This window comes from Mustela putorius, unplaced genomic scaffold (assembly GCF_011764305.1).
Source record: "Mustela putorius furo isolate JIRA1106 unplaced genomic scaffold, ASM1176430v1.1 tig00000870_pilon_pilon_pilon, whole genome shotgun sequence".
NCBI classification, from domain to species: Eukaryota; Metazoa; Chordata; class Mammalia; order Carnivora; family Mustelidae; genus Mustela; species Mustela putorius.
In genome coordinates, this window is record NW_025421503.1 from 2,111,978 (window position 1) to 2,133,282 (window position 21,305).

General features: G+C 38.1%; 1 protein-coding gene across 2 annotated transcripts in view; it reads left to right on the top strand.

Annotated features, from left to right (window-relative positions):
• Positions 1-21,305, top strand: part of LOC101681822 — a 284,416-nt gene that overhangs the window by 123,553 nt on the left and 139,558 nt on the right. The gene's annotated exons all lie outside the window — the stretch shown is intronic.

Consider the following 21,305-nt stretch of genomic DNA (forward strand, 5'->3'; position numbering starts at 1 on the left):
CCACTATTGCTGCATTATTATGAAATAACTATTAAGCTGAAGAGAAAACTTCAAATTCTTACTATTATCCACCAAATAGTCTAAAATTGTTATCATTCACAATCGTCCTTAGCCTGTAATTATCTATTATCCTTCTGTTCTGTGTGACCCCTATATTACCCCTAAGAACTTTTACTCGTTTATCTTTAAATGTTTCATGTGCAATTCCACCTCTTTTATTTTTATCATACTGTACTCTCTACCTAGAATTTACTACCGTACTTACTTCTCCCTTCATCTAAGTAATACATTTTTTTAATTTTTTGTGAGTTGATAATTTCATTTTTTTCTTGGTTGCAGTTTTTTTTTTCTTTTTTAAAAGTATTTATTTAAGTTCCCATTAGTTAATGTACAGTGTAATATTAGTTTCAGGTATACAATGTAGTGATTCAACATTTCCATACAAAACCTGTTTCTCTTCACAGAAAATGCACTACTTAATCTTCATCATCTCTTTTACCTCTCCCCCAACCCTCCTCCTCTCTGGTAACCAGTATGTTCTATATAGTTAAGAGTTCATTTCTTAGTTTGCCTCTTCCAGTTTCCTCTTTGATCTTTTGTTTTGTCTCTTAAATTCTACATATGAGAGAAATCATATTGTATTTGTCTTTCTTCGACCGACTTATTTTGCTTCATGTAATTCTCTCTAACTCCATCCATGTCTTTGTAAATGACAAAATTTCACTATTTTTTAAGGGCTGAATAATAATATTCCATTATGTGTGTGTGTGTGTATACATATACCTTCTTTTTCCATACACTTCTTTAAAAAATTAGTTCATTCATTTGTTTTTACTTCTGTTCACTAACTTACCCATTCATCACTCAAACAAGGTGATGCTTTTTGTTGCTATAATTTTCTAGACTTTAGTATATGATACTTTGTAAGCTTATTTTAACTCCATAATCACAAGAGTTGGCTATATACACATATGTGTACTAAGCTTCATAGAGGAGACATGAATAAATAAGACAGAATTCTTTCCCTCAAAGTTTAGTAGACTAGTAAGATATTTAAACAAGTAATGTGTAATTGTGTGTGTGTGTGTGTGTGTGTGTGTATTTCCTTAACAAGTACATTTTAAGTCTTTGGAGTCAGGGGTTATCCTACATGATTTTAAATTAAGATTGTTTAACATAACTTTTTGTCAAAACATTTTTTATGTACATAGTGAGTAATAAATATTTCATATTGATTCAATGCACCAAGAAATACTGAAACAGGATTCATTGTCACAGATATTTTGTCCATGTTAATTGTATATATTTTATCAAAAATTAGGTCATAGACTAGAATAGTCAATAATAATAACAAATGCTTATATAGTAATTACTATTTGTCAGGCACTGTTCTAAGTGCTAGATGAAATAACTCTTTTAAACTTCAAATCATTTCAAATATGTTGACTAGCTGAATACTAGAAAGAATAGAGGTCACTGAGGTCCAACTATTTTCTGCATTAATCTATAGATGGGGCTTTTGATTCAAAGGGCCTCTTCTCAAATCCCCATTATTTCTTGTTTTACTATGGCAGAAATTATTATGGAAAATATGTCTTATGGAAAGCATCAAAATTAGACTGCTGTTTTTAGCAGTCTCTCCAGATTCTAGTAGACTGAACATCCCACAGAGAAAAATTAGAAAATATGAACAAAATAAAATAAATTCTCCAGTTTTAAGTATCAAAGAGATTAAGGCATTGCAGAAATATTGAAAGCAAAGGGATGGAAAAATATGGCATAAAAACTGATTAAAAAAAACCTGGCTTAGCCTTACATATAAATATATATATGTCATATATGTATGTATGTCTATAATATATATGTATGTATATAATATAAATATATATATATATATATATATATATATTGGATTTTCAGACAAGAAACATTGTAAACTAATACTATATTTTATAAATAAAATTTCCTGAGAGTAAATCTTAGTTTTTCTCATAAAAAGAAAGGTAGCTATGCAAAGTGATAGACAAATTAATTAAACTGATTATCTGAATCTTTTAGCAATGCCATAAGAGAATTTGGAGTCTGGGAAACAAGCTGAGGGTTTTAGAGGAGAGGTGAGGTTGGGGGAATGGGTTACCCTCTGATGGGTATTAAGGAGGTCACATATTGCATGGAGCACTGGGTGTTATATGCAAACTGTGATTCTTGGAACACTACATCAAAAATGAATGACATACTGTATGGTGACTAACATAACATAATAAAGTATACATATATCAAATAATTAGGTGTCTGCTCTATATATTACAGATTTAGTTGCCACTTTTACTTTAGTAAAGCTGGGGAGAAGATATAAAAAAAATCACAATGAGAATTTGAAAATATTTTGAACTAATAATGAAAATAGGTTTAGAAAACTTGTGACATGCAGTTCAACTTGTATTTAGGTTAGGTTTCATAGCTTCTTATATATTTAATAGAGAAGAAGAAAGGTTGAAAATCAATGATGTAAGCATTAATTTGAAGAATCTACTAAAAGAACAGCACATTAAATACAAAATAAATATAGGGGCACTCAGGTGGCTCAGTTGGTTAAGCATCCAACTCCTGATTTTTGACTCAGGTCATGATCTCAGCGTTTTGAAATTGAGCGTTTCATCATGCTCCATGCTGGGTATGGAGCCTGCTTGAGATTTTCTCTCTCTCCCTCTCTCTTTGTCTCTGCCCCTCCCCTTCCTCTAAAAAAATTAAAAATACAAAATAAATAACAAAAGAAAAGAATAAAATAACTGCACAGTTATCATATGGTTTCATTCATATGTGGAACATAAGGAGTAGAGCAGATGACAATAGGGTAGGGAGGAAAAACTGAATGGGAAGAAATCAGGGAGGGAGACAAACCATATGAGACACTTGACTCTGAGAAACAAACTCAGGATTGCAGGAAGGGAGGTGGGTGGGGGATGGGGCAACTGGGTTTGACATTAAAAAGGGTATGTGATATGATGAGCACTGGGTGTTATACTGAAATAATGAGTCATTGAACATTATACCAAAAACTAATGATGTACAATACCTTGGCTGATTGAATTTAAATTAAAAAAAGAAAAAAGATCTTCGCTTTTGTTTTCTTTGCCTTTGGAGACATATCTTGAAAGAAGTTGCTGTGGCTGATATCGAAGAGATTACTGCCTATATTCTCCTCTAGGATTCTGATGGATTCCTGTCTCACATTGAGGTCTTTTACCCATTTTGAGTTTATCTTTGTGTACAGTGTAAGAGAATGGTCGAGTTTCATTCTTCTACATATAGCTGCCCAGTTTTCCCAGCACCATTTATGGAAGAGACTTCATCAAAATCAAAAGCTTCTGCACAGCAAAGGAAACAGTCAACAAAACAAAGAGGCAGCACATGGAATGGGAGAAGATATTTGCAAATGACAGTACAGACAAAAGGTTGATATCCAGGATCTATAATGAACTCCTCAAACTCAACACACACAAAACAGACGATCATATCAAAAAATGGGCAGAAGATATGGACAGACACTTCTCCAATGAAGACATACAAATGGAAATCAGACACATGAAAAAATGTTCATCATCACTAGCCATCAGGGAGATTCAAATTAAAACTACATTGAGATATCACCTTACACCAGTTAGAATGGCCAAAATTAGCAAGACAAGAAACAACATGTGTTGGAGAGGATATGGAGAAAGGGGAACCCTCTTCCACTGTTGGTGGGAATGCAAGTTGGTGCAGCCACTTTGGAGAACAGTGTGGATATTTCTCAAGAAATTAAAAATAGAACTTCCCTATGACCCTGCAATTGCACTCCTGGGTATTTACCCCAAAGATACAGATGTCGTGAAAAGTAGGGCCATCTGTACCCCAATGTTTATAGCAGCAATGGCCACGGTCGCCAAATTGTGGAAAGAACCAAGATGCCCTTCAACGGACGAATGGATAAGGAAGATGTGGTCCATATACACTATGGAGTATTATGCCTCCATCAGAAAGGACGAATACCCAACTTTTGTAGCAACATGGACGGGACTGGAAGAGATTATGCTGAGTGAAATAAGTCAAGCAGAGAGAGTCAGTTATCATATGGTTTCACTTATTCGTGGAGCATAACAAAAAGCATGGAGGACATGGGGAGTTAGAGAGGAGAAGGGAGTTGGGGGAAATTGGAAGGGGAGGTGAACCATGAAAGACTATGGACTCTGAAAAACAATCTGAGGGTTTTGAAGGGGTGGGGGGTGGGGGGTCAGGGTACTAGGTGGTGGGTATTATAGAGGGCACGGGTTGCATGGAGCACTGGGTGTGGTGAAAAAATAATGATACTGTTATGCTGAAAATAAATAAATGAAAAAAAAGAAAATAAAATAAATGCAGAAGTTAATGAAATAGGAAGCAAACAAAGGGATATAATACAAACCCTAAATTATATTATTTCAAAGCAAAAATTACTGACTTTGGCCAGTTTTTTTTAAACCCACAAATACAGTATCAGAAATGAAAAGGTGGATACCACTAGAAATTCAATGTACATAAAGTAGCTCTATTACTCTTTTTATAGCTTTCATGCCAAAGAATTAACAGAGTACATGAAATGGAAACATTCCTAGAAATACATAGATGGGAAATTGACACAAAAAAAGAAACAAAAATTTTGAATTGTCATATACAATAAGATATTACTATTTAAGTGATGATCCTGCATCTGCAACATTGATCTTGGAATCTTGTTAGAAAGGCAATCTCAGGTCTCACGCAAGCCTACTAAAGCAGTATCTGAATTCTAACATGATCCCCATGTAATTCACATACACATTAATGTTTGGGAAGCATTGTATTAAATAAAGTGTATACATAATTATAATCCTTCCCACAAAGAATATTCTTGTCTAGATAACTTCATCTGTGAATTCTTCAACACAGTTAAGAGGGAAATAGCACTAACACTATACAGACTGCCAGATAGCAAAAGGAAAAAAAAAGAGAGAGAATGCACTTTCCAACTATTATGTTAACAAGTTTTTAAAATTTTATTTTATTTTTTCAGTGTTCCAAGATACATCGTTTATGCACCACACCCAGTGCTCCATTCAATACATGACCTCCTTAATACCCACTACGAGGCTCACCCAATCCCCCAGCCCCCTCCCTTCCAAAACCCTCAGTTTGTTTCTCAGAGTGTCCAGTCTCTCATGGTTCATCTCTCCCTCCAATTTCCCCCAATTCACTCTTCCTTTCCTTCTCCTAATGTCCTCCTTCTTATTCCTTATGCTGCACAAGTAAGTGAAACCATATGATAAATGACTTTCTCTGCTTTATTTACTTCACTCAGCATAATTTCGAGTCCCATCCATGTTCATACAAAAGCTGGGTATTCATCCTTTCTGATGGAGGTGTAATATTCCATTGTATAAATGGACCGTGTCTTTATCCATTCGTCTGCTGAAGGACATCTCAGCTCTTTCCACAGTTTGGCAGTTGTACCCATTGCTGCTATGAACATAGGGGTACATTTGACTCTTCTTTACACTACATCTTTATCTTTGGGGTAAATACCCAGTAATGCAATTGCAGAGTCATAGGGAAGCTCTATTTTTAACTTCATAAGTGGCTGCACCAACTTGCATTCCCAAAGTGGCTGCACCAACTTGCATTCCCACCAACAGTGTAAGAGCGTCCCCTTTCTCCACATCCTATCCAATACTTGTTGTTTCTTGTCTTGTTAATTTTGGACATTCTAACTGGCATAAGGTGGTATCTCAATGTGGTTTTGATTTGAATCTCCGTGATGGCTATGATGATGAACATTTTTTCATGTGTCCGTTAGCCATTTGTGTGTCTTCTTTGGAGAAGTGTCTGTCTTCTTCCCATTTGATTGGCTGATTTTTGAGTGTTGGGTTTGAGGAGTTCTTATAGATCTTGGATTTTGATAGGGATGGCTCTGGAAGTATAGATTGCTGTGGGCAGTATAGACATTTCAACAATGTTTATTCTTCCAATCCATGAGCATGGAATGCTTTTCTATCTTTTTGTGTCTTCTTTGATTTCTTTCATGAGTGGTTTGTAGTTCCTCGAGGACAGATCCTTTACCTCTTTTGTTAGCTTTATTCCAAGTTACCCTATGGTTCTTGGTGCTATAGTAAATGCAATAAAGTCTCTAAAGTCTCTGTAGTGTCATTTAAAAATACCTTCTCCCATTTCGTAGATTGCCTCTTTGTTTTGTTGACTGTTTCCTTTGCTGTACAAAAGGTTTTTTGTTTTTTTTTTTTGTTTTTTTTTTTTTTAATCTTCATGAAATCCCAAAAGTTCATTTTTGCTTTTGTTTCCCTTGCCTTTGGAGACGTGTCTTGAAAGAAGTTGCAGTGGCAGATGTCAAAGAGGTTACTGCCTCCATTATCCTCTAGGATTTTGATAGATTCCTGCTTCACATTGAGGTCTTTCATTCATTTCAAGTTTGTCTTTGTGTATGGTATAAGAGAATGGTCGAGTTTCACTCTTCAATACATAGCTGCTCAATTTTTCCAGCACCATTTATTGAAGAGACTGTCTTTTTTTTCCACTGAATATTTTTTCCTGCTTTGTTGAAGATTATTTGACCATAGAGTTGCAGATCCATCTGTGGATGTTCTACTCTGTCCCACTGGTCTATATGTCTGATTTTGTGCCATTACCACACTGTTTTGGTGATCACCACTTTGTAGTAAAACTTGAAATCCGGCAACGTAATACCCCCAGCTTTCTTTTTCTTTTTCAACATTTCCTTAGCAATTCAGGGTCCTTTCTGGTTCCACTCAAATTTTAGGATTTTTTGTTCCAGCACTTTGAAAAATGCCGGTGGAATTTTGATAGGGATGGCTCTGGAAGTATAGATTGCTGTGGGCAGTATAGACATTTCAACAATGTTTATTCTTCCAATCCATGAGCATGGAATGCTTTTCTATCTTTTTGTGTCTTCTTTGATTTCTTTCATGAGTGGTTTGTAGTTCCTCGAGGACAGATCCTTTACCTCTTTGGTTAGCTTTATTCCAAGTTACCCTATGGTTCTTGGTGCTATAGTAAATGCAATAAAGTCTCTAATTTCCTTTTCTATGTTTTCATTATTAGTGTATAAGAAAGCAACTGATTTCTGTGCATTGATTTTTTTTATTCTGCCACATTACTGAATTGCTGTATGAGTTCTAGTAGTTTGGGGGTGGACTCTTTTGGGTTCTCCATAAAGTATCATGTCATCTGTGAAGAGAAACAGGGTTTGACTTCTTCTTTGCCAATTTGAATGCCTTTTATTTCTTTTTGTTGTCTGATTGCTGTTTCTAGGACTTCTAGTACTGTGTTGAACAACAGTGGCAAGAGTAGGCAACCTTGTGTTCCTGATCTCAGAGGAAAGGCTTCAGCTTTTCCCCACTGAGAATCATATTTGCTGTGGGTTTTTCATAGGCAGATTCTATGAAGTGAGGAATGTTTGTTCTGTCCCTATATTTTGATGCGTTTTAATCAGGAACAGATGCTGTATTTTGTCAAGTGTTTTTTCTGCATCAATTGAGAGGAACATGTGGTTCTTCTCTCTTCTCTTTTTGGTTTGTTCTATCACAATGATTGATTTGTGAATGTCGAACTACCTTTGCATCCCAGGAATAAATCCCACCTGGTTATAGTGGATAATCTTTTTAAAGTACTGTTGGATCCTATTAGCTAGGATCCTCTTGAGAATCTTGGCATCCATATTCATCAGGGATATTGATCTGAAATTCTCCTTTTTGATGGGGTGTTTGTCTGGTTCAGGGATCAGGGTAATGCTGGCTTCATAGAAAGAGTCTGGAAGTTTTCCTTCTCTTTCTATTTTTTGAAACAGCTTCAGGAGAATAGCTATTCTTTCTTCTTTGAATGTTTGGTAGAATTCTCTAGGAAATCCGTAAGGTTCTGGGCTCTTGTTTTTGGGGGAAGTTTTTGATAACTGCTTCAGTCTTGTTACTAGATGTTGGTTTATACAGGTTGTCAATTTCTTCTTGTTTCAGTCTTAGAAGTTTATAGGTTTCTAGGAAAGCATCCATTTCTTCTAGATTGCTTAATTTATTGACATATAGCTGTTGATAATAATTTCTGATGATTGTTTCTATTTCCTTATGTTAGTCATGACCTTTCCCCTTTCATTCATAATTTTATTAATCTGGGTCATTTCGCTTTTCTTTTTTTTTAAGATTTTATTTATTTATTTGACAGAGATCACAAGCAGGCAGAGAAGCAGGCAGAGAGAAAGGATGAAGCAGGCTCCCTGCTGAGCAGAGAGCACGATGCGGGGCTTGATCCCAGGACCCTGGGATCATGACCCGAGCAGAAGGCAGAGGTTTTAACCCACTGAGCCACCCAGGCGCCCCTCATTTTGCTTTTCTTTTGGATTAGTTTAACCAATGACTTACCGATCTTATTGATTCTTTCAAAGAACCTGGTTCTAATTGCCTTGATGTGTTCTACTGTATCTCTGGTTTCTAACTCATTGATCTGTGCTCTAACCTTGATTCTTTCCTTTCTCGTGCAAGGTGTTGGCTTAATCTATTGTTGATTTTCCGGTTCTTTAGGGTGTAAGAGAGTTGTGTATTTGGGATTTTTCAATTTTTTTAAGTGTGGCTTGGATGGTTATATATTTCCCCCATAGGACTGCCTTTGCCATATCCCATAGTTTTTGGACTGATGTGTCTTTATTCTCATTGGTTTCCATGAATTGTTTAAGTTCTTCGATTTCCTGGCTGATACAAGCATTTTTTTTAAATTTTAAATTTTAATTATTTTTTTATTTTCTTAAACATATAATGTATTTTTATCCCCAGGGGTACAGGTCTGTGAATTGCCAGGTTTACACACTTCACAGCATTCACCATAGCACATACCCTCCCCAATGTCCATAACCACATCCCCCTCTCCCACACCTCCTCCCTCCAGCAACCCTCAGTTTGTTTTCTGAGATTAAGAGTCACTTATGGTTTGTCTCCCTCCCAATCCCATCTTGTTTCATTCATTCTTCTACCCCCTAACCCTCCATGTTGCATCTCCACTTCCTTATATCAGGGAGATCATATGATAGTTGTCTTTCTCTGCTTGACTTATTTCGCTAAGCATAATACCCTCTAGTTCCATCCACGTCATCGCAAATGGCAAGATTTCATTTCTTTTGATGGCTGCATAGTATTACATTGTGTATATATACCACATCTTCTTTATCCGTTCATCTGTTGACGGACATCTAGGTTCTTTCCATAGTTTGGCTATTGTAGACATTGCTGCTATAAACATTTGGGTGCATGTGTCCCTTTGGATCACTACATTGGTATCTTTAGGGTAAATAGCCAGTACTGCAATTGCTGGGTCATAGGATAGTTCTATATTCAACACTTTGAGAAACCTCCAAGCTGTTTTCCAGAGTGGTTGCACTAGCTTGCATTCCCACCAGCAGTGTAGGAGGGTTCCCCTTTCTCCGCATCCTTGCCAGCATCTGTCATTTCGTGACTTGTTAATTTTAGCCATTCTGACTGGTATGAGGTGATATCTCATTGTGGTTTTGATTTGTATTTCCCTGATGCCAAGGGATGTGGAGCACTTTTTCATGTGTCTGTTGGCCATCTGAATGTCTTCTTTGCAGAAATGTCTGTTCATGTTTTCTGCCCATTCTTGATTGGATTATTTGTTCTTTGGGTGTTGAGTTTGCTAAGTTCTTTATAGATTTTGGACACTAGCCGTCTATCTGATATGTCGTTTGCAAATATCTTCTCCCATTATGTCAGTTGTCTTTCGGTTTTGTGAACTGTTTCCTTTGCTGTGCAAAAGCTTTTGATCTTGATGAAATCCCAATAGTTCATTATTGCCCTTGCTTCCCTTGCCTTTGGCAATGTTCCTAGGAAGATGTTGCTGTGGCTAAGGTCGAAGAGGTTGCTTCCTGTGTTCTCCTCAAGGATTTTGATGGATTCCTTTCTCACATTGAGGTCCTTCATCCATTTTGAGTCTATTTTTGTGTGTGATATAAGGAAATGGTCCAATTTCATATTTCTGCATGTGGCTGTCCAATTTACCCAACACCATTTATTGAAGAGGCTGTCTTTTTTCCATTGGACATTCTTTCTGCTTTGTCGAAGATTAGTTGACTATAGAGTTGGAGGTCTACTTCTGGAATCTCTATTCTGTTACATTGATCAATGTGTCTGTTTTTGTGCCAGTACCATGCTGTCTTGATGATGACAGCTTTGTAATAGAGCTTGAAGTCCGGAATTGTGATGCCACCAACTTTGGCTTTCTTTTTCAATATTCCTTTGGCTATTCGAGGTCTTTTCTGGATCCATATAAATTTTAGGGTTATTTGTTCCATTTCTTTGAAAACAATGGATGGTATTTTGATAGGAATTGCATTAAATCTGTAGCTTGCTTTAGGTAGCATAGACATTTTCACAATATTTGTTCTTCCAATCCAAAAGCATGGAACATTTTTCCATTTCTTTGTGTCTTCCTCAGTTTCTTTCCTGAGTACGTTATAGTTTTCTGAGTATAGATTCTTAGCCTCTTTGGTTAGGTTTGTTCCTAGGTATCTTATGGTTTGGGGTTCAGTTGTAAATGGGATTGACTCCTTAATTTCTCTATCTTCTGCCTTGTTGTTGGTGTAGAGAAATGCAACTGATTTCTGTGCATTGATTTTATATCCTGACACTTTACTGAATTCCTGTACAAGTTCTAGCAGTTTTGGAGTGGAGCCTTTTGGGTTTTCCACATATAGTATCATATCATCTGTAAAGAGTGATAGATTGACTTCTTCTTTGCCGATTTGGATGCCTTTAATTTCCTTTTGTTGTGTGATTGCTGAGGGTAGGACTTCTAGTACTATGTGGAATAGCAGTGGTGATAATGGACATCCCTGCCATGTTCCTGACCTTAGCAGAAAAGCTTTCAGTTTTTCTCCATTGAGAATGATATTTGCGGTGGGTTTTTCATAAATGGCTTTGATAATATTGAGGTATGTGCCCTCTATCTCTACACTTTGCAGAGTTTTGATCAGGAAGGGATGCTGAACTTTGTCCAATGCTTTTTCAGCGTCTTTTGAGAGTATCATATGGTTCTTGTAATTTCTTTTATTAATATATTGTATCACATTGATTGATTTGCAGATGTTGAACCAACCTCACAGCCTTGGAATAAACCCTCCTTGGTCGTGGTGAATAATCTTTTTAATGTACTGTTGAATCCTATTGGCTCATATTTTGGTGAGAATTTTCGCATCTGTGTTCATCAAGGATATTGATCTATAGTTCTCTTTTTTGATGGGATCCTTGTCTGGTTTTGGGATAAAGGTGATTCTGGCCTCATAAAATGAGTTTGGAAGTTTTCCTTCCATTTCTATTTTTTGGAACAGTTTCAGGAGAATAAGAATTAGCTCCTCTTTAAACGTTTGGTAGAATTCCCCTGGGAAACCGTCTGGCCCTGGGCTTTAGTTTGTTTGGAGATTTTTGATGGCTGTTTCAATCTCCTTATTGGTTATGGGTCTGTTCAGGTTTTCTATTTCTTCCTGGTTCAGTTGTGGTCATTTATATGTCTCTAGGAATGCATCCATTTCTTCCAGATTGTCAAATTTGTTGGCGTAGAGTTGCTCATAATATGTTCTTATAATTGTATTTCTTTGGTGTTGTGATCTCTCTAATTCATTCATGATTTTATTTAGTTGGGTCATTTCTCTTTTCTTTTTGATAAGCCTGGCCAGGGGTTTATCAATCTTAGTAATTCCTTCAAAGAACCAGCTCCTAGTTTTGTTGATTTGTTCTATTTTTTTTTTTGTTTCTATTTCATTGATTTCTGCTCTGATCTTTATGATTTAACTTCTCCTGCTGGGTTTAGGGTTTCTTTCTTGTTCTTTCTCCAGCTCCTTTAGGTGTAGGGTTAGGTTTTGTACTTGAGACCTTCCTTTTTTCTTGAGAAACGCTTGGACCGCTATATATTTTCCTCTCAGGACTGCCTTTGCTGTGTCCCACAGATTTTGAACCATTGTGGTTTCATTATCATTTTTTTCCATGAATTTTTTCAATTCTTCTTTTATTTCCTGGTTGACCCATTCATTCTTTAAAAGGATGTTGTTTAGTCTCCATGTATTTGGGTTCTTTTCAAATATCCTTTTGTGATTGAGTTCTAGCTTCAGAGCATTGTGATCTGAAAATATGCAGGGAATGATCTCAACCTTTTGATACCGGTTGAGACCTGTTTTGTGACCCAGGATGTGATCTATTCTGGAGAATGTTCCATGTGCACTGGAGAAGAATGTGTATTTTGTTGCTTTGGGATGAAATGTTCTGAGTATATCTGTGATGTCCATCTGGTCCAGTGTGTCATTTAAGGCCTTTATTTCCTTGTTGATCTTTTGCTTCGATGATGTGTCCATTTCAGTGAGGGGAGTGTTAAAGTCCCCTACTATGATTGTATTATTGTTGATGTGTTTCTTTGATTTTGTTATTAATTGGTTCATATAGTTGCCTGCTCCCATGTTGGGGGCATACATATTTATAATTCTTAGATCTTCTTGTTGGACAGATCCTTTGAGTATGATATAGTGTCCTTCCTCATCTCTTATTATAGTCTTTGGCTTAAAATCTAATTCATCTGATGTAAGGATTGCCACTCCTGCTTTCTTCTGATGTCCATTAGCATGGTAAATTCTTTTCCACCCCCTCACTTTAAATCTGGAGGTATCTTTGGGTTTAAAACTTGTAGGCACCACATAGATGGGTTTTGTTTTTTATCCATTCTGATACCCTGTGTCTTTTGATTGGGGCATTTAGCCCATTAACATTCAGGGTAGCTATTGAGATATATGAATTTAGTGCCATTGTATTGTCTGTAAGGTGACTGTTACTGTATATTGTCTCTGTTCCTTTCTGATCTACTACTTTTAAGCTCTCTCTCTGCTTAGAGGACCCCTTTCAATATTTCCTGTATATCTTCTTTGGTGTTTGCAAATTCTTTCAGTTTTTGTTTGTCCTGGAAGCTTTTTATCTCTGCTTTTATTTTCAATGATAGCCTAGCTGGGTATAGTTTTCTTGGCTGCATGTTTTTCTCGTTTAGTGCTCTGAATATATCATGACAGCTCTTTCTGGCCTGCCATGTCTCTGTGGATAAGTGTGCTTCCAATCTAATATTTTTACCATTGTACATTACATACTTCTTTTCCCGGGCTGCTTTCAGGATTTTCTCTTTGTCACTAAGACTTGTAAATTTTACTATTAGGTGATTGGGTGTGGACCTATTCTTATTGATTTTGAGGGGGGGTTCTCTGCATGTTCTGGATTTTGATGCTTGTCCCCTTTGCCATATTGGGGAAATTCTCTCCGATAATTCTCTCCAATATACCTTCTGCTCCCCTCTCTCTTTCTTCTTCTTCTGGAATCCCAATTATTCTATTGTTGTTTCGTCTTATGGTATCACTTATCTCTCAAATTCTCCCCTCGTGGTCCAGTAGCTGTTTGTTCCTCTTTTGCTCAGCTTCTTTATTCTCTGTCATTTGGTCTTCTATATTGCTAATTCTTTCTTCTGCCTCATTTATCCTAGCAGTGAGAGCCTCCATTTTTGATTGCACCTCATTAATAGCTTTTTTGATTTCAACTTGGTTAGATTTTAGTTCTTTTATTTCTCCAGAAAGGGCTTTTATATCTCCTGAGAGGGTTTCTCTAATATCTTCCATGCCTTTTTCGAGCCCAGCTAGAACCTTGAGAATCATCATTCTGAACTCTAGATCTGACATATTACCAATGTCTCTATTGATTAGGTTCCTAGCCTTCGGTACTGCCTCTTGTTCTTTTTTTTGTGGTGAATCTTTCCGCCTTGTCATTTTGTCCAGATAAGAGTATATGAAGGAGCAAGTAAAATACTAAAAGGGTGGTAAAAACCCCAGGAAAATATGCTTTAATCAAATCAGAAGAGACCCCAAATCATGGGGGCGGGGAGAAAGGGGATAAAAAGAGGTTCAGAAAAAAAAAAGAAAACGAGTAAAGAAAAAATATAAAAAAGAAAAAAATATATACATATATTAGATAAAGTAGTTAAAAAACGTTTAAAAAGGAAAGTGTAAAAGTTAAAAAATTTAGCAAAAGAAGAAAAAAAATTGAAAAAAAAAACAAATTAAATTAACTGCAAGACTAATGAATCATGGGGAGAAAGCCATGAGTTTGGTGCTTTGCTTTCTCCTCCTCTGGAATTCCGCTGCTCTCCTTGGTATTGGATCTGCACTCCTTGGTAGATGAACTTGTTCCTGGCTGGATTTCTTGTTGATTTCCTGGGGGAGGGGTCTGTTGTAGTGATTCTCAATGTCTTTGCCCCAGGTGGAATTGCACCGCCCTTACCAGGGCCTGGGCTGAGTAATCCGCTTGGGTTTGCTTTCAGGAGCTTTTGTTCCCTGAACGCTTTCTGTAGAGTTCTGGAGGACGGGAATGAAAATGGTGGCCTCCCAGTCTCCAGCCCAGAGGATCCGAGAGCTTGGGGTCCCACTCCTCAGTGCACCCTCAGAGAATAGCCCCCAATAACTCCCGTCTCCCTGGCCTCTGGCCGCGCTCTGAGCTCACCCAGGCTGTGACTGGTTCAAGGTAACCCCGAGCTGAGAGCTCACTCTTCGGCTCTGTCTCTGTAGCCGGCTTTCCCGTTCTAATACCTGCAAGCTCTGCAACACTGAGACACCCCCAATCCTTCTGTGACCCTGCGGGACCTGGGGCCACACTGACCCCGCATGGGCTTCACACCAGTTTAGCCTCTGGAATGATGTCCCTCAGCAGAAGAGACTTTTAAAAGTCCCGATTTTGTGCTCTGTTGCTCTGCCGCGTTCCGGGAGCCAGCCCCTCCCCCCACAGTCTTTCTGTCAATTTGTATTCACTTCTCTGCCAGTCATACCTTTCAGAAAGTGATTGATTTTCTGTTTCTATAATTGCTGTTCTTCTTCTCTTCAATCTCCCATTGGATTTGTAGGTGTTTGCGATGTTTAGATAAGCTATCTAGCTGATCTCCTGCTACCCGATGTAGCCTTATCCTGCTACTTCTCCACCATCTTGACTCCTCCCCACTGATCCAAACATCATTGAGCAGGATGGTCTTTAGCTTCCAGGTGTTTGGATTCCTTCCAAACTTTTTCTTCTGGTTGAGTTCCAGTTTCAAAGCATTGTGGTCTGAGAACACAAAGGGAATAATCTCAGTCTTTTCCTATTGGTTGAGCCCTGATTTGGGACCCAATACATGATGTTTCTGGAGAAAGTTCGATGATCATTCAAGAAGAATGAATATTCTATTGTTTTAGGGTGGAATGTTCTGTATGTGTCTATGAGGTCCATCTGGTCCAGGGTGTCATTCCAAACTTTTGTTTCTTTGCTGATTTTCTGCTTAGATGATCTGTCTATTGCTGAGAGTGGAGTGTTGAGGTCTCCTACAATTAATGTATTATCATCAATATGTCTCTTTATTTTGGTCAACAGTTAGCTTATGTAGTTGGCTGCTTCCATATTGGGAGCATAAATATTTACAATTATTAGATCTTCTTGGCGGATATACACTTTACGAATGATGTGGTGTCCTTCTGTATCTCTGACTACAGTCTTTAGCTTCAAATCTATTTTATCTGATATGAGAATCCCTACCCCAGTTTTCTTTTGAAGGCCATTGATATGAAAGATGGTTCTCCATCCTTTCGCTTTCAGTATGAATGTAACTTCAGGTTCAAAATGGGTGTCTTGTAGACAGCATATGCTCGGGTCCTGTCATTTTACCCAATCTGCAACCCTGTGCCATTTTATGGGAGTATTTAGGCCATTCACATTGAGTGTGATTATTGAAAGATATGTTTTTATTGACATTGTGTTGCCTATAAAGTCTTTGTTTCTATAGATTGTCTATGTAAATTTCTGTTCTATGTCACTCTTGGGTTCTTTCTTCTTTTATAGAACCCCCCCCCTTATTACTTCTTGCAGGGATAGCTTGGTGGTCACATACTCTTTTAAACCTTGCCAATATTGGAAAGCTCTTTATCTCTCCATCCATTTTCAATGTCAGTCTTGCTGGATAAATTATTCTTGACTGCATATTCTTCTCATTTAGTGCCCTGAATACATCTTGCCAGACCTTTCTGGCTTGCCAGGTTTCTGTGGATGGGTCTCATGCTATTCTGATGGTCCTTCCTCTGTACATAAAGAATCTTTTCCTTCTAGCTGCCCTTAAGATCTCTTGTCTGAAATTATGATTTGTGAATTTCCCAATTAGGTATTAATTCGTGAACTTCCCAATTAACTGGATGTCTTTCTAGACTTGTTGATCTTGGGGGTATCCTTTCTGCCTCTAGGACATGAACACTTGTTCCATTCCCCAGACTGGGAAAATTTTCATCTGGAATATGTTAGACTATATCTTCTAGTCTTCTCTCTTTCTCCACCCCCTCAGGGATTCCAATAATTCTGAGCTTGGAACATTTTGTGGCTTCATTTATTTCCCTAATTCTGTTTTCATGCCTTCTAAGGTGCTTGTTCCAGGCCTCCTCCTGATCCTTCTTTTCTCTCAGTTTGTCTTGTAGATCACTAATTCAATCTTCTGTCTTGATTACTGTAGCTGTTAGAGTATTTAGATTAGACTGGATCTCATTGATAGCATTTTTAACTTCTGCCAGATTGGCTCTCATTTCTGCCCTTAGAGATTCTTTGTTTTTACTAATAGTCTTCTCCAACTTAGCCATTGCCTGGATAATTGTTACCCTCAATTCCCTTTTTGACATACTGTTTATGTCTATATCTAATAGTTTTGTGGCAGAGGACACAGTCTTTGAATTTTTCCTCTGTTGGGTGTGCCTCCTTCTAGTCATTTTGGTGAGAGGTGGTGGAGGGGATATATGACTATATATATCAACCACAATCCAGGCAGGGTGCACCCTGGAAAGTTTTGGAGCAATCAGAAGTCACCATCAAAAAGAAGGAAAAAAAGGGAGAAAAAAAGAGAGAGAGAGGGAAACAAAGAGAAAACCCAGCCAAAAGGAGACCCATAAGTAAGATTTATAAGGTACATAAACAAAAACGAAGAAACAAAAAGACCAAAAAAAGTAAATGACAAGAAAAAAAGAAGAATTTAGCAAAATGAATCTCAGGAATGATTTATATAATACCAGAACAAAAAGAAATATACAGAAACACTGAGAGAAGAATAAGATGAGAAGGTGGTTCTAAACTCTTGATATGGTCGAGGAAGGTTATTTCAGTTCTTCTTGGGTGTATCTTGTTATCTTTGCTAAAAGATAAACTCAAATTTTCAGAAATAAAGGGAAATTAAAACTGGTTTATATATAGGGGTATTATTGAATAGGGAAAAAGGATTACCTTGAAGTTTATATCTGGATGTATCTTTAAAAAAAGAGAGAAAGAAAACACAGGTATATGTATGACAGAAGTTCAAGTTAAAAAATTATTGTGGAATATGTTGTATTAAATCTCTATTTGTAATGGTAAGTAGTTTAAAAAAGTAAAAGAACAAGAATTTTGAGAACGAATTTAAAAAAAGAAAGAAAGAAAAGTTGTGTCTATGAAATATACAGGCTTTGGGGCAATAGCAGGAGATTAATATATTGTGTTCCCCTGATGTTGGGGTTTTATAGTTTTATGAGGACCCTGTGGTGGTTGTCCTCTTGTTCTTTTGGCTTGTCTTCTGGGGGTGGGGTTTGCCACATTGTTTTTCAGTCAGTCTTGGTTGGGCTGAGTCACCTTGCCCCCTATGAAGGGGCTGGGCTCTGTGCAAACTGGTTTTTCAGGCTTTTGTTCTCTGGAGGTTTTTGTTTTTTGGTGGCTTTTTGGAGATTTAGTGGAAAGTAAGCTGTCCGGATCCAGACCTCCACCTCAGAGAGAAGCTTCAGACTGGTCCCCTCTGGGTAGTCGAGAACACACAGACTCCCACTCTGCAAACTCCGCTGAACATCACAACCTCCGACAGGTGGTTTGCACCTTAAGCCACCATCCCAGTGGTCACCCGAGGTCCCTGCTTGTCTCTGCACCCCCATAACACTAAAACCACAAGTGATATTGGTCTGGGGAACCCTATTCCAATGGCTGCTCTTACCGGGACTGCTGTCTGTTGTCCAGGCCTACACTGGGTGCACTCACATCCAATGGCTGTGCAGTTTGCAGAAGGCTGCCAGCTGATGGATCCTTTTTTTTTTTTTTAAAGATTTTATTTATTTATTTGTCAGAGAGAGAGAGAGAGCACAGGCAGACAGAATGGCAGGCAGAGGCAGAGGGAGAAGCAGGCTCCCTGCCGAGCAAGGAGCCCGATGTGGGACTTGATCCAGGACACCAGGATCATGACCTGAGCCGAAGGCAGTTGCTTAACCAACTGAGCCACCCAGGCATCCCCAGCTGATGGATCCTGACTGGAGTCTGCCAGGTTCTCTCAGGCACAGGCTGGGTGCACTGAGACTCTGTGGTCACACAGGTTGTGGAAAGCTGTGGGTTGCAGAAGGCTACATGTCTCAGAAGGCTTCAGGCTCAGAGACTTCCAGCCAGCACCTACACTGGGCTGTCCCAGGCGCTGGCAGAAGTGTGCCCAGCAGTGGTGCAAGCAGCAGAAAGCCACTTTCAAGGACCACAGACTGGAGGCCCAGCCGGGCTCTCTTTGGCATGAGTGGTCGCCAGTGGTAACCATCCTGGGACCTTGGGCTTAGGCCCCTGCCCATGACCACCCGATTCCACCAGTTTCCCCTTAAGATCTTTTGCTCTTTTTGAGTGCTTTTAACCAGACTCCAAGTTAATGCTGGTCCCCAACCACAGGGCACTTTCATATTGAAGTATTGCTTTCCAAGGGTTGCTTCTGGTAGCTCCTTCCCCCTTCTGTTTATCTCCCTATATCATTCCGAGTGTTCCTACTCCACTTTATCTCTCCACTGATGTCTTCTGCCCCTGTAGAGATCCAGAAGTGTATAATCGTACATCTCAGGCTGATTTAATATGTGTTTAGAGTGTTCTAATAGATATTTAGCTCACTTTAGGGGACTGGTTGAAACAAGGTCTCCTACTTCTGCGTCACCTTGCCCCTCCTCTTAACAAGTTTTATAAGGACATCGTAAGAAAGGAAATTTATAGGCCAGTCTCTCCCATGAACAAAGAAGTAAAATCTCAAAAAAACAGCAAGCTCAGTTCAATGATAAATTAAAATTATAGTATATCACGGACATATCGGCATTATTCCAATTTAACAGTTGAAAATGAATCTAATTAAACAGAGTAAAAGAATAACAGTGAAATATATAGCCATCTGAAATGAGGTCGAGAAAACATTGAGTAAAATTCATTGTTTGCACGTGATAAAAACTTTTAGCAAAATTGGGGCACCTGGGTGGTTCAGTCAGTTAAGTGTCTGTCTTTGGCTCACGTTATGATCCCAGGGTCCTGGGACTGACTAGGTCTCTTTGCTCAGCAGGAAACCAGCTTCTCCCTCTCCCTCTGCTGCTTCCCTTGCTTGTGCTCTCTTTCCTCTCTCTCTCTCTCTCTCTCTGTTGAATAAACAAATAAAATCTTTAAAGAAAACTTTTAGCAAAATAATAGATGATAATTACTTTTTTGATAAAAGTTGTCTACAAGTAATAAAGTACAGCAACATCATACTTAATGGTGAAATAGTATAAAACTTCTATGAAATTAGTAATGAGATAAATATGTGCTATCATTATTTCTATTCCACGTTAAAACAACAAATCTAACCCATGGTATTGAAAGTCAGAATATTGGTTACATTTGGAAAAGTAAGGGTGGTAGAGATTGGAAAGGACACAAGAAGGGCTTCTCTAGTCCATATTATTTTCCATTTCTTGATCTGGGTAGTGGTTATATGTTTGTTCTAATTTTGGATTATTTCATTCATCAGTACAATTAGGATTTGTGTAATTTTCTTCATGTAGTCTGTATTTTAATAAAACTCTTTGTGTGTTCCTCAGAAATACTCCATGTCTCCTTTTATATGTAACTGATCCTTATATTATCCCTATGAAGGACGCCCCTTTAAAGAGGTTCATTTTGTGCTAGCTTGCCAGAGTACATGAAATCCCAATATCAGTGTTCATTTTCTACATTTTGGGAGAAGGGGGTGGGATTATGGACATTGGGGAGGGTATGTGCTTTGGTGAGTGCTGTGAAGTGTGTAAACCTGGTGATTCACAGACCTGTACCCCTGGGGATAAAAATATATGTTTATAAAAAATAAAAAATTAAAAAAAAAAAGATATTATTTCTTCAGTATCTCATAAGTGGGTACATGTCATTTGGGACAGTGGTCCCTGATTTTACCTATATTTCAAGTTATGCAACTTAGAAAATTTATTTAAATATTATTTTTTGGCCATGATTAATTAATTTGAATATGGTTGACACATGATGTTAATTTCAGGTATGCAGCATCATGATTCAACAACTCTATACATGGGGATATGCTCACTGTAAGAGTAACTACAATTGGTCTGCATGCAACAATGTTGCAATAACACGACTATATTCCATATACTGGTTCTTTTGTGACCATGACTTATTCATTCTGTAACTGTAAGCCTGTATGTCCCACCCCCTTCACCCCTTTTGTGCATCCCCCAACCCCTCCTTTCTGGCAACTGTCAGTTTGTTCCCTGTATTTATAAATCTGATTCTGCTGTTGTTTTATTCATTTGTTTTGTGTTTTAGGTTTCACATATGAGTGAATTGTATAGTATTTCTCTCAGTCTGAGTTATTTTACTTAGCATTATACCCTCGAGGGCCATCTATGTTGTCTCAAAAGGCATGATCTCATCCTTTTTTATGACTGAACAATATTCCAATGTACACATATTCCACTTTTTAAACATTCATCTATTTATGTGTACTTGGGCTGCTTCCATACTGTGCTTATTGTAAATACTGCTGCAATAAATGTGGGGGAGTGCATATATCTTCTTAGTGTTTTCGTTTTCTTTGGTTAAATACCCAATAATGGAATTTTTGAATCATATGGTGTTTCTGTTTTTTAAAAAAGATTTATTTATACGTGTGTGAGAAAGAGAGAGAGTGTGTGAGCACGTGGGGGAGTGGCAGAGGGGGAGAGAAGGGAGAGAAAGAATCTCAATCAGCGGGGCACCTGGGTGGTTCAGTGGGTTAAGCCTCTGCCTTCGGCTCAGGTCATGATCCCAGGACCCTGGGATCGAGCCCCACATGGGACTCTCTTCTCCGAGGAGAGCAAGCTTCCTCCTCTCTCTCTGCCTGCCTCTCAGCCTACTTGTGATCTCTGTCTGTCA